The sequence below is a fragment of the Rhinoderma darwinii genome (assembly GCF_050947455.1).
Source record: "Rhinoderma darwinii isolate aRhiDar2 chromosome 2 unlocalized genomic scaffold, aRhiDar2.hap1 SUPER_2_unloc_21, whole genome shotgun sequence".
Classification (NCBI taxonomy): Eukaryota; Metazoa; Chordata; class Amphibia; order Anura; family Rhinodermatidae; genus Rhinoderma; species Rhinoderma darwinii.
Genome location: NW_027461687.1, coordinates 431,373 through 444,757, shown reverse-complemented (window position 1 = coordinate 444,757; position 13,385 = coordinate 431,373). Strand labels below are relative to the sequence as shown.

General features: G+C 49.0%; 2 non-coding genes and 1 pseudogene across 2 annotated transcripts; all 3 read right to left on the bottom strand.

Annotated features, from left to right (window-relative positions):
* Positions 1 to 5,546: 5,546 nt before the first annotated feature.
* On the bottom strand, positions 5,547 to 5,648 carry LOC142674926 (U2 spliceosomal RNA; annotated as a pseudogene).
* A 1,242-nt stretch (positions 5,649 to 6,890) lies between these two features.
* On the bottom strand, positions 6,891 to 7,081 carry LOC142674892 (U2 spliceosomal RNA). Its single transcript, XR_012851970.1, has one exon. It is a non-coding gene; the product is annotated as a U2 spliceosomal RNA (small nuclear RNA).
* Positions 7,082 to 8,324: 1,243 nt separating this feature from the next.
* On the bottom strand, positions 8,325 to 8,521 carry LOC142674924 (U2 spliceosomal RNA). The gene has a single exon (XR_012851989.1). It is a non-coding gene; the product is annotated as a U2 spliceosomal RNA (small nuclear RNA).
* Between the last annotated feature and the right edge of the window lie 4,864 nt (positions 8,522 to 13,385).

Sequence of the window (13,385 nt, the reverse complement as noted above, 5' to 3'; positions counted from 1 at the left end):
CGTCATCATACAAACATTACTGCGACGCAGCGCAAGCCATGAAGCAGCAAATAATAAATAATAACAGTCGTCAAACATAACATGACAGTATAATACACAGTACAGGCTAGCCTATGCTATACATTACACCACATGCTACACTAACATTCTTGCATTCACTAACGCCAAACAACAAAGCATTACAGACAAGTGATGGGATAGGGGAGTGGGTAGGAGGGGATAGGGAAGGGGGAAATCACAGGCCCGAAGCTTTATTGAAAGACAACACACAAGAAGGGAGAGTGGGGGGAAGGGGAGTATCAGTCCTCTTCCTCATCGACGTCCGGGCTGTCCCAGGTGGAATAGTCTCTGAGCAGGCTGTGGATCAGCCTGCGGCAGTCCTGGACGGACACACTCTCTCTCCGCAAAATCAGACGGTTCCTGGCAAACCATATAGCGTCCTTAAAGCAGTTCATAAGGCGCCAGGCTTCCTGGATTGCTCCATCCGTGGTATTCCCAGGAAATAGTCCATAAAGTACCGAGCGGTACGACAGTCTGTTCCTGGGTACTGAGTCCTTGAGTTCATGTTCCAAGGCTTTCAACAGACCCTGTGCAAAGGGGCACTGCCAGAAAATGTGCAAAGATGTTTCCTCCGTGAAGGGGCACCTGGGGCAGTACCGGGTCTTGCACAGGTTGCGGGCATGCATGAATGACCTAAGAGGCAGTCCTCCCTGGATGGCCATCCATGAAATGTCCTTGTGCCCGTTGGTCAACCTGCCAGATGACACGTTAGTCCAAACAGTCTCCAACGTGTCGGCATGAAGCCCTGGAACAGACTCCAGTGAGTCCTTTGCTCTGATGTGCTTGTGGATCGTCTTAGGTTTCCACAAGTCGGGCTTAAGACCCTCCAGTTGATGCTCCCTCACAAACCGGACGACATCTCCGTAGAACCAGGGAGCGTGCCAGTTGTAAGGGAAGGAGCTGTCCCACTTGTCCCAGCCAAAACCTCGCCAGAGGGGAAGGAGGAAGTAGCGGGACATGGCCTTGCCCGCAGAGCCGTTTGCTGTCCTCAGAGTCCTACGAACACAGTCACATACAAAAGCGATCCGCAGCAGAGTGGGAATGTCGGGTATACCCTTCCCACCTTTGCGGGGCTCCTTGTACATAACAGTCCGCTTTACTCTGTCCATTTTCGAGCCCCAGATGAAGCGAAACACAGTCCTGGTAATGGCCCTCGAGACAGTGGCAAGAGGGGGCCATGCCTGTGCAGTGTATTGTAGCACAGGCAAGACTTCGTTACGCAGGACCATTGCTTTGCCCTCAATAGTGAGTTGTCTGAGGCTCCACAGTCCGATCCTTTGGTTGACTTTGGCCAAGCGTTCTTCCCACGACTTTAGGGCTGCACCTTCCTTACCGAACCAGACTCCCAGAATTTTGATGAAGTCCGGCTTGATAGTAAACGGGAAGGAGGCAGGAGAAGGCAGGTACCACTTTCCGAAGAGCATGGCTTCCGACTTCCCGCAGTTGACTTTTGCCCCTGAAGCGCGTCCGAACTCCTCGCAGGTCTGGACGAGTGCAGTCACCGAACTCTGGTCGGCGCAGAAGACGGTCACGTCGTCCATGTACAGCGAGCATTTGACCTCGAAGTGTCCTGGACCTGGTGCGGTGATCCCTCTGATCTCTCCATTCTGCCGGATAGCCTCTGCGAAGAGCTCTATAACACAAACAAAAAGGAGAGGTGAAAGAGGACAGCCTTGTCTAACCCCCGACGATACAGGAAGGGGGTCAGTCTTCCAGCCGTTCACCAGCACCGAGCTGTAAATGTCGCAATACATCAGGTTAACATACAAACAGAACAACCTGCCAAGCCGCAGCCTACGCAGAGCCTTACCCATGAATTCGTGAGAGACCCGGTCAAAAGCCTTCTCCTGATCCAGACTGACCAGGGCCGCGTGTGTACGGCGGCTTTGCATGTAATGCACCGTGTCCCTCACCAGGGCAAGACTGTCGGCCACCCTACGGCCAGGAATGCCGCAGGTTTGGTCCGATCCGATGATCTGTCCGATGACAACCTTCAGTCTGTTGGCCAATACTTTGGCGAGGATCTTGTAGTCCACGTTCAGGAGAGAGATGGGACGCCAGTTTTTCAGGTCACATCTCTCCCCCTTCCGCTTATACAAGATCGTGATCATGCCTTCTCTCAAGGACGGTGGCATTCTACCCTCCACCACCATCTCCTCATAGAGCTCCAGCAGGTCCGGACAGATCAAGTCCCCCAGCGCTACATAGAGCTCTGCTGGGAGACCATCACTGCCCGGGGTCCTGCCGGGTCTGAAGGATTTAGCGGCAGAGAGCAGTTCCTCCACCGTCAGGGGTACATCCATAGCCTCCGTACCTGCAGGATCAAGATGATTAGTGATACCTGACAGGAATTTATCGGCGGTTTCGGGGTCAGTGGTTTTCCGGGAGTAGAGGCTTCGGTAGTAGTCTGTGACGACTCCCATCACCTCCTTCTTCCCAGAATGCATGTTTCCGGTCTCATCTCGAAGTTCCTTCAGGGGCGTGTGGCCGGCATGGAGTTTCCTGAAAAAGAACGAGTTACATTTCTCACCCTTCTCCAGGTTCTCCACCTTGGAACGAAAGACAATTCGCTTGGATTCCTCCTCAAAGTGCCTTTTCAGGCCCTTTTTGGCTTCCTCCAGCTCCTTCCTGACGTCCCAGCCGCATTGAAGGAGGTCTTGCAGGGATCGCAGCTGACGCTGCATCTCTCTGAAGTCTCTCTTCCTCTCACACGCCTGTTGACGACTTTTTGCCTGAAAGAAACAACGAAATTTAACTTTAACATATTCCCACCAGTCACAGGTTTTGTCAAAGAAAACTTTATCATTCCTCCAAACAATATAGGCGTCTCTAAGTTCCGCCAGTACCTCCTCTCTTTCCAGCAGGGCACAATTCAGCTTCCAGGAGCCAGGGCCGGGAGGAAAACCGTGGCCGATGGCACCCTGGAAGAGAATGGCCCTGTGGTCAGAGAAGAAGCAGGGGACCATGGAGTGCCCATGCTGCTTGACTGCCCGGGAGGTGAACACAAAGTCAATCCGAGAACGAAGTGAGCCATCGGGTCGGCTCCATGAATAGTTCACAGAGCCGATCCCCATGGAGCCCACAACGTCCTGCAAGGATGCTTCGGTTACCATCTCGATAAGCAGTTTGGAACTGACATCCAGTTTGATTGAAGTGCCGGAACTTCGTCCATCCTCTTCGATGGGGCAGTTGAAGTCCCCGGCCATCACCACTGCCCTAGTGGTGGCGAGCTGGGTCCGCAGGGTCTGGAATAGTTCCAGGCGCTCAGCCTTCATAGGGGGAGCGTACACGTTGATGAGCCTAATCGGCTCTCCTGCCCAGGAACCGTCTACGACCAACAAGCGGCCGCAGGCGAGCTCCTGGACAGAGTCAACAGTAAATACGCTTCCCCTAATCAGGATGGCAACCCCTGCAGACTTACAGTCGCCCCCACCAGACCAGTAGGACGGGCCATGGGTCCACTGCCTGGCCAGATGATGGTATGACCTGGAAGAGGGGAGAGTACATTCCTGCAGCATAAATACATCACTCGACTGCTTGGAAAGAAAAGTTAGCACCATCTGACATCTAGTCCTATCTCTAACACTCCTCACATTGAGGCCAAAGATGTTAAGTTTAGCAGCCATGGGGGAGAATAAAGAAGGTTAGTGCAAACGATACACCTTAGTTACCAGTCCGGTCGGGCGGATCCTCCTCTCCTGGCGGGTCCGAAAGATCCAGCAGGCCCTCTGACAAAAATTGTTCCAGGATTGTAGCCACCTGGATGTCTGTTGTGAAGTCGATGACCTCAGGTTCAGACACGAGTTCCTCCACCATCTGCTCCATTTCCTCCTGCTGCGCAAGGGAATCTTCACAGATTTCCACGACTTGTCGCTTTGAGGACTCAGCAGCTGGGCTGTCCCTCACCTTTCTCTTCCTCTGGATGGCACCTGAGGAGACAAGAGGGGGAAAATCCTCCAGGGAGAGGACTCCAGCAGCTGGAGGGGGAGATGTTAGTGCTGCTGGAGCTGGGGAGAAGGGAGGCTGGGTTGGGAGAGGTGCAGGTGACAGGACCACTGAGATGGGTGGGTAGGAGAAGGTGAGAGCCTCAGTGGGGGTGACAGGGGTTGGGGACGGGGGGGTGGGGAGGGCCGGGCGAGGGAGGGTGGGAAGGGTAGGGCGAGGGAGGGCCGGGAGGCGGGGGGGAGGGACTGTCGTCTTCTTACCATCCTTCTTATTCCCGGTCTTCTGCGCCGCTGGAGCTCTGGTTGGGGCGGGGTTCCCTCTGGCCGGAGCTTTCGCCGCTACAGTTGCCCAGGATCGATCCCTCTTCGGGCAGTCCTTGTAGGAGTGGGCTGCTTGTCCGCAGAGGTTGCACATTGTCCGTTTCGGGCAGTCTTTGGTCTCGTGTCCTGTTACCCGGCAGTTCTTGCAGGCGTCCTCCTTGCAGTCCTTCACCGAATGACCCTTCTTGCTGCATCTCCTGCAGATCTGCGGCATGTCCGGGTAGTAGATGAGGCCGTAGGAGTTGCCCAGCGAGAATGACTGGGGCAGGTGCTGGAGGCCGTCTTCCGCGCTCGAATCCTTGTTCAGTCGGACGATTACCGACCACTTGCCAGTCCAGAAGCCGAGTCCGTTCAGGATGTGGGTGGGTTCCCTCACCACTGTGCAGAACCGCTTCAGGAGCGTGGTGATGTCTTTGCCGGGGGTGTGTGGGTTCCGCATTGAGACCGTCACCCGCCTTTCCTCTCTTTGGACAGGGCAGTTGCCCACAAAGCGAGAGAAAGGGGATTCAGGCCTCGCCGCTTTCACCATCTCCCAGTACCTTCTGCAGATGTTGATCGAAGCGAAGGTCACGAAGAACATCCCGGTCATGAAGGCCTGGATGCTGATGGTCTCCGGCTTAGCGAAGCCCTGGTCCAGGAGCATCTTCTGGCAGAACACTTCTTCCGTCATGTCCGGCACTCTCCCGTCCACCTCCTTCAGCTTCAGGGCCACCGTCTGCTTCATCCAGGGCTCCAGGGTTGGAGCAGCCTGGTTCGGCTTCCTGGTGGCCTGTTGGCCTGAGGAGGCTTCGGGAGGAGATGTCCTGGCCTGGGTCGGCTCACCTGGTCCATCAGCCTTCTTCTTCTGGGTGGCAGGGTTGCTGGTCGAGGCCATGGCTTCTTCCAGCTGTTCCTGTCGCTTGGGGAGGATCTTCGATAGCTCTTTCCCGAAGGGGGCGGAGCTATGCAAATCTTCTCCTTGCTGGCCGAGGTTCTTCCACGAAATTTCTTCCGCAGCGGTTCCTCGTCGAGCTTCTTCTGCGGCCGAGCTTCTTCAAAGATCCCCTTCAGCAGCGGCTCTTCTCCGAAGGTCTCTGTCGCAGTTCTCCTTCTTCTTCCCGGCAGCGATCTCCCGGAGCTTCTTCCCCGATGGCGGCTTCTCCCTTCTGGATCTTCGTCTTCGGTGGTTCTTCTCCGCAGTTCGTCGCCGGCTTCGTCTGGAACGCTCTTGGATCGCTAAGCTAGTGTTTATAGCCCCCAGTGGTTCTCCGAGCTATCTATCCTTACAAGGACTGATAAGAACAGATACTACACTTGATCTTAGCCAAAAGGCCGAGAAGCGATAACCCGAACGGGCCGCGCGTTGCCCGAGCCTGCCCGTTACTGCTGTTCAGCCCTTGCAGCGATTCAGCCTACTTCTAGGCAATTCCATGGGGCCCTGCAGGCTCACACACTCACAGCTACACGGGAGGTGAATAAAGGCCGGAGAGGAAGCCAGACAGGATTTGCTTCTTTTGCTTGCACCACAATGCAGTGCTGAAAGAGGAGGAATCTACATAAAAACGCCTTCCTTGCAACGCCCAAATGCCCTGCTGCCATGCAGATAAACACTGGCAGCGGCAGCCAGTGCATGCCCACAGCCACCCCTTGTTCCTTCACACCTTGTATCAGCTGTAATCCAGTCCAGTCCAGTGCTGCCTGCTGAGCAGCACTGACCAACACTGCCTGGGCCCAGGCTTTTATCTCTGAGGCCCCATTATGATGTCAGAAAGCTGGCTCTGGCTCCTCAGGGCTCCACTATGACACGTGCAAAGTTCCGTCTGAACTTTATATAAGACGGTGCGGCTCAGTCAGTCACTCAGTGTTGCCTGAGAGGGCAACACTGCAACAGCCGGCCGCCAGGCTGTCTTTTTTTGCACAGCTAGTTGCCTCCAGGAGGCCACAAGAGGGAGACAAGGGACTGCAAAATGGAAAATAAGCATCCACCAACTTTACAGACAACTTCTCCTTGCTCCTACAACCTCCATCCTTGCACAGTTTGTTATTCTTCTAGGTAACATAGTAACAAATCCAAATTGCTGCTCTCTTTGTAGGCAAGCAAGGCTTTGTTGCAACTGCAATTCTTACTCCTTCTTGAAATGTAGGGACGACAGTACATTCCATCACATCCATCTAGTGTACACAGGTAGGTCCATTGTGGCGGGCGGGCGGGCGGGCGGGCGGCTTTAATGGCTGTTTGCTGTTCCCCTACTCCACTCCACTATTTGACTGTGGTGCTGCATCAATCAGTGGCTGGCTCAGGTGCAGCTCTTTAACTTACCTAAAAGGGAGGGCGGAGAGAAGACAAGGAAGGTGAATGAGCTGTTCCAATGTGAAATGCCGGAAACACAGACACACAGACGACACAAAACAAGAGGTGGCAATGTATTCATTAATTGCATTTAATCAATTAGCTCATTATCACTCATGCATTGTCCAACAGGTGTTGAAATAATGGGATTAAAAGGGGAGATCCCTTCAGAAAGACAGAAACAATGGCAAACACAAAAAACACTTTTGGAATCTGATTTTAGTCAACACATAAGGAAAGGGTGCACCGGTCCTGGAAATACTGCAATACCAGGTCAATGCGTGGAGTGGACAGAGCAAGCTCTATTTCCATCTCCCTGTTCTAAAAATCCATTTAATATATGGTCCCCAGATAGGGGACGTATCAGATAGTAAAATGATAAGAACAGATACTACACTTGATCTTAGCCAAAAGGCCGAGAAGCGATAACCCGAACGGGCCGCACGTTGCCCGAGCCTGCCCGATACTGCTGTTCAGCCCTTGCAGCGATTCAGCCTACTTCTAGGCAATTCCATGGGGCCCTGCAGGCTCACACACTCACAGCTACACGGGAGGTGAATAAAGGCCGGAGAGGAAGCCAGACAGGATTTGCTTCTTTTGCTTGCACCACAATGCAGTGCTGAAAGAGGAGGAATCTACATAAAAACGCCTTCCTGGCAACGCCCAAATGCCCTGCTGCCATGCAGATAAACACTGGCAGCGGCAGCCAGTGCATGCCCACAGCCACCCCTTGTTCCTTCACACCTTGTATCAGCTGTAATCCAGTCCAGTCCAGTGCTGCCTGCTGAGCAGCACTGACCAACACTGCCTGGGCCCAGGCTTTTATCTCTGAGGCCCCATTATGATGTCAGAAAGCTGGCTCTGGCTCCTCAGGGCTCCACTATGACACGTGCAAAGTTCCGTCTGAACTTTATATAAGACGGTGCGGCTCAGTCAGTCACTCAGTGTTGCCTGAGAGGGCAACACTGCAACAGCCGGCCGCCAGGCTGTCTTTTTTTTGCACAGCTAGTTGCCTCCAGGAGGCCACAAGAGGGAGACAAGGGACTGCAAAATGGAAAATAAGCATCCACCAACTTTACAGACAACTTCTCCTTGCTCCTACAACCTCCATCCTTGCACAGTTTGTTATTCTTCTAGGTAACATAGTAACAAATCCAAATTGCTGCTCTCTTTGTAGGCAAGCAAGGCTTTGTTGCAACTGCAATTCTTACTCCTTCTTGAAATGTAGGGACGACAGTACATTCCATCACATCCATCTAGTGTACACAGGTAGGTCCATTGTGGCGGGCGGGCGGGCGGGCGGGCGGCTTTAATGGCTGTTTGCTGTTCCCCTACTCCACTCCACTATTTGACTGTGGTGCTGCATCAATCAGTGGCTGGCTCAGGTGCAGCTCTTTAACTTACCTAAAAGGGAGGGCGGAGAGAAGACAAGGAAGGTGAATGAGCTGTTCCAATGTGAAATGCCGGAAACACAGACATACAGACGACACAAAACAAGAGGTGGCAATGTATTCATTAATTGCATTTAATCAATTAGCTCATTATCACTCATGCATTGTCCAACAGGTGTTGAAATAATGGGATTAAAAGGGGAGATCCCTTCAGAAAGACAGAAACAATGGCAAACACAAAAAACACTTTTGGAATCTGATTTTAGTCAACACATAAGGAAAGGGTGCACCGGTCCTGGAAATACTGCAATACCAGGTCAATGCGTGGAGTGGACAGAGCAAGCTCTATTTCCATCTCCCTGTTCTAAAAATCCATTTAATATATGGTCCCCAGATAGGGGACGTATCAGATAGTAAAATGATAAGAACAGATTTTTTTTTTCAGTTGGCTACCCCCTCGCGGGGGTGTCAATGATTTATTACTTAAAATTCAAAAACATTTACAATAAATTACAGCTTTTTACAATGAATTACAGTAATAAAATCAATTTATATAAAAACACATAAAAGGGGACATGGTGGCAAATTCTTATATATTGGAGTTCCATTCTTTTACAAACCATTTATTTGAAAGGGTGGCATTTCTTTTTTTATCTAATAAATAATAAATGTACATCTCGCTAAAACAAAGACCTAAAACATCGTCAACAGATAAAACATCGTGCTTAAAAATCAGGATGTTCCTGGCCTTCCACAGAGCTTCTTTTACGCAGTTCATCGTCTTCCATGCAATAGTCTTTTGGTTCGCGGTTGGGCATCCAAAGAGTCCATATAAAATCATTTCGTAACTCAAGTCCTTTAGGTCTGCCATCTTCTTCATTAGAGGGAATATCTTTATCCAAATATGTTTTGTAAAATCACAAGTCCAAAAAATATGACGCACTGTCTCCTCAGCCTGGCAGCCTTCCCTCGGACAGACAGCAGACCTCGTGAATCCTCTCCTGAATTGGAATGCCCGGCATGGAAGACATTGATGAACGCAGCTCCAGGCCAGGTCCATCTGTGTATTAAAAAGATAAAACACATTAACCATTTTGAAGATAAAAGCACAGCGTTCATTATTAAAATTTTCAATATTAGTGACGACTTCATTTCCTCTTATGTCTTTTATAAGTTTCTTACTGTTTATCATGTCATTAAAATTTTTCCCTTTAAAATTAAACAAGGCCACTATTTTCTCTAAAATCACGTAATTTGCTGGTAGATTAAAAGCATAAGGTGAGGTTAAAACAATTTCAAACCACCCCATCCTTCGCATAAAAAACCCAGTATTAAAACGTAGAAAATAAGACCAATGATGTTGTTTAAAAAGAGAATTAAGACAGAAACAAAAGTACTTGATTAAAAGAAACCTATTAAAATCTGGAAAGTCTTTGCCACCCTTTGGTTTGATTTTCATTACCGTCTCACGTTTAAGTTTCTCCATTCTGGAACTCCAAAAGAAGGTAAAACAAGCTTTAGTAATTTTTCTTAATAAAACCGTGGGAGGAGGGAAAACCATGCTTAAGTATAAAAGCAAAGGTAAAATTATCATTTTAATTATTAAAATTTTTCCCTCCATGGTAAGCTTCCTCATGTTCCACATGCATATTTTTTGATTTACCTTCTGCGCCACCATGTCCCAACTGATAAAACCATTGTCGTACTCACTGAAGGAGACACCTAAAATTTTAATATTATCAGACACAGGAACCGGTATATCTCTAAGAGCCATGCTTCCTATGTTTAAAATATGACTCTTGCTGAAGTTTACTTTAAAACCGGAAGCACAGCAGTAAAACTCGATTTGCCTAAGGGTTCTCTGAAGCGACAGGGCGTCCCTACATAAAACCGCCACATCATCCATGTACCCCACTGCTTTGGCCTCTACGCCGCCTCCCCCGGGCAGGGGGACTCCACGGATACACTTATCGCGGCGAATTGCGCATAACAGAGGCTCCAATGCACATATAAAAAGCAGTGGGGACAAGGGACACCCCTGCTTCACCCCAGAGTTTAAAAATACGTCCTGTGTCTTAAAACCATTCACTAAAATTTTGCTGGTGCATTCTCTGTAAAAGGCTTTAATAGATAATAAAAATCCTTCAGGTATACCCATACGTTCTAAAACCTTAAAAAGATAAAAATGAGAGACACGGTCGAACGCCTTCTCAAAGTCTATAGATAAAATGGCTAATTTACCTTTTCTAGACCTCGTGTCCTCAATCACGTCTTTTATTAGGTTTAAATTATCCCAGATGCTGCGGCCTGGCACCCCACACATCTGGTCAGAGTGTATAATGTGGGGTATTATGGCTTTTAATCTATTTGCACATATTTTAGCCATAATTTTATAGTCGCTATTTAGAAGGGTTATTGGTCTCCAATTCTTTAAAACTGCGATGTCACCCGTCTTATACAGCAGGGAGACCTCACCCTTCCGCCAGGACTTAGGCAGCATCTTGGAATTAAAAACATCAGAAAAAAGGTTAAAAAGATCCTCTTTTAAAATGTCATAAAATTTTACATAAAACTCACTGGGTATACCGTCCGGTCCGGGAACTTTCCCTGTTTTAAAACTCTTAACAGTTTCTAAAACCTCCTGCTCCGTCAGCTCCTGTAATAAAAAATTCTGGGAGACAGGGTCTAAAACAGTAGTAATCTCCTTCAGTGAGTCACGCATAAAATTATGATCCACAGTCTTAACATTAAAAAGGTCAGTGTAAAACTCATGAACTTTACTTAAAAGACCCTGTACATCTGACACCCCTTCTATATTTTTGATAATTGCCTTTTTGTTATTTATTTTCTTAAAAAAGTACCTGGAGCAGGTCTCGTTCTCCTCCACATGTTGTATTTTTGAACGGAATATAATCTCTTTACCTTTCTGCTCCAGGCACTGGGCTATCTCCTTTTTCAAATTGGTGATGTCATCTTTAACGGCTATGTCATGATCTTGCATTTTGTACAGGGTCTGCAGACGGGTATTGAGAATTTAAAAAAAAGCGTATTTCTCTTTGGCTTTCGCCACGCTTTTCTTAATAAAAAAATCTTTTATTTTCTTTTTCATTTTCTCCCACCATGCACTGATGGGAGTACGTGTGTCTCTTACCCGCCTGCTTTCTTGGTAAAATTCAATAAAATCTGCTAAAACCTGTGGATCGTCTAAAAGGGAAACATTCATCTTCCAGGACTTTTTACATACAATATTATTAAGATCATGCTTTACTTTAAAAGATAAAAGCCTGTGATCTGAAAACACATTGGTTAAAACTTCACAATTAAAAGGCAGTAAATTTTCAGAACAAAAGATAAAATCAATCCTGGAGCTACAGGTGGCGTTGCTCCAGGTAACGCCGGCTTCCTCTGGACTGCTCCTGTTACATTCTTTGTATATGTCTTTTAATTTAAAATCAGTCACGATATCCTTGAGCAGTCCAGAGGTCTTGTCATAGTTCCTACTCGTACTGTTGGTAAGCCGGCGTTCTCCTCTCAGGATACAATTAAAATCACCTGCGAGGATAAAAGGCTCAGATGTGTTGATAAAAAGCGGTAAAATCTCCAGCATCCTCGCTCTTTCGTTCTTTTCTGGTGATCCGTAAAAATTTAAAAACTGCCACTTTACACCATCAATAAAAGCTTTAACCATTAAAATACGTCCTGGTAAGATTTCTTGAATAAAATCAATTAAAACGTTTCCCTTAAAAAGAATGGCGACCCCTGCTGATCTGGACTCGTTGGATCCAGACCAGACGGATGGACCATACTTCCAATCCTTTTTGTAATTTTCATATCTCATTGTATGGGGAATGCCGCACTCCTGCAGGAAAAATACAGAGGCTGCCAGGCAAGATAAAAAATTGAAGAGAGCAACCCTTCTCACTTTTGACTTGGCGCCCCTCACGTTGAGGGAGATTCCCATGAGCTCAGACATCGTGGAGAGTTAAAGCAAAATTCTGATTTTAAAATAATAAATAATAGGCGTACTTAAAATCAGATTGCTCCTCCACCAGCAATACCCGAAACCTCACTTGAACTCATGGCCCCGCCCTCATCCGACTCAACTGAAAAGAGGGACGAGGCAGGAGAAGAACTACTGTCGCTGAGAGCTGAGCCAGCAACACTCACCTCGTACACGGGGAGCCCAGACTCGCACAGCCTCACCTGGGTCTCTCTCGGTTGACCGACTGGGTCCATGTCTGGTGGGTCCCCCAAGGGCCCCGCCTCTCCCCCCTGGGCCCGTGAAGGCCGGTCTAGAGGGGGAGGTTGTGCGCATGGCGGGGTGTCCGATAATACGGAGGGAGCAGTGCCCGTCCTCCTCACCAGTGCAGGCGAGGAGGGGGTCCCAGGAGGAGCCACATCTTTCCGCACGGACGTATCCATCTGCTCCTCCCCTGTCTCCCTCCTACTGGCACGTTCTTGCTTCCCCTTTTTACGGGGACCCACCTGTACCCAGTTTTCTCCTTCCGAGTCGGTCTCTAGAGACCCAGGATTAGGAGCAGGCCCGGCACCGCCTGAGCAACCAGCCGTCTGGGATGCCACAGGTTCATCGATGGCCTGCTCCTTTTCTGCCTTCCTCTTGGCCTGCCGTTTTTCCTTGGCGCTGGGCTCATTTTTATCCCCTGAGGTCGCTGGCTGAGAGGCACCTGTTTTGGCTTCGGCTAGCCGTACTCTTGAAGCCCAGGTACCTCTCTGCTCTTTCGCCGCAACAGCTTGTTCTCCTCCTTGAGGACGGGACTGCTCTGCTGGTGGAGCACGTGGGGGCACCTCGGGTTGCTCATCTTCTTCGCCTCGGTACCTATGTGGACAAGCATAATAAAGATGACCAGTTTTTTGACAAAAATTGCATTTTTTCTCTTCTGTACATTCTCTCATTGTGTGTTGTTTACTTCCACAGTTCCTGCAGGTGACATCGCAGTTAAAACTGGTATGTCCATAGGTACCGCAGGCCCTGCAGAAGTTTGGCATTCCTGAGAAATAGAGGTCGCCATTCACATTCCCAAGTTTAAAACGAGCAGGTGGTAGCTTCGTTTCTTGGGTGGAGGGGTCCTTTATTAGCGTAACAATAAATTTCCATTTGACGGTCCACACACCGCACTCGTTCATAACTCTCCCCAGCAGCTTAACGTTCTTAAAGTATGCAGCAAGAAACGCCGCCACTTCCTGATCTTTCACGTATGGGGAATACATTTTAATCACTACGAGTTTGGTTACTTCAAAAGCGTGTTCAATTACCTGGACTCCCAAGGCCATGAGTTCACCTTGTTGCCTCTCAGCTTTTCCTATGGCATCACGGAGGAT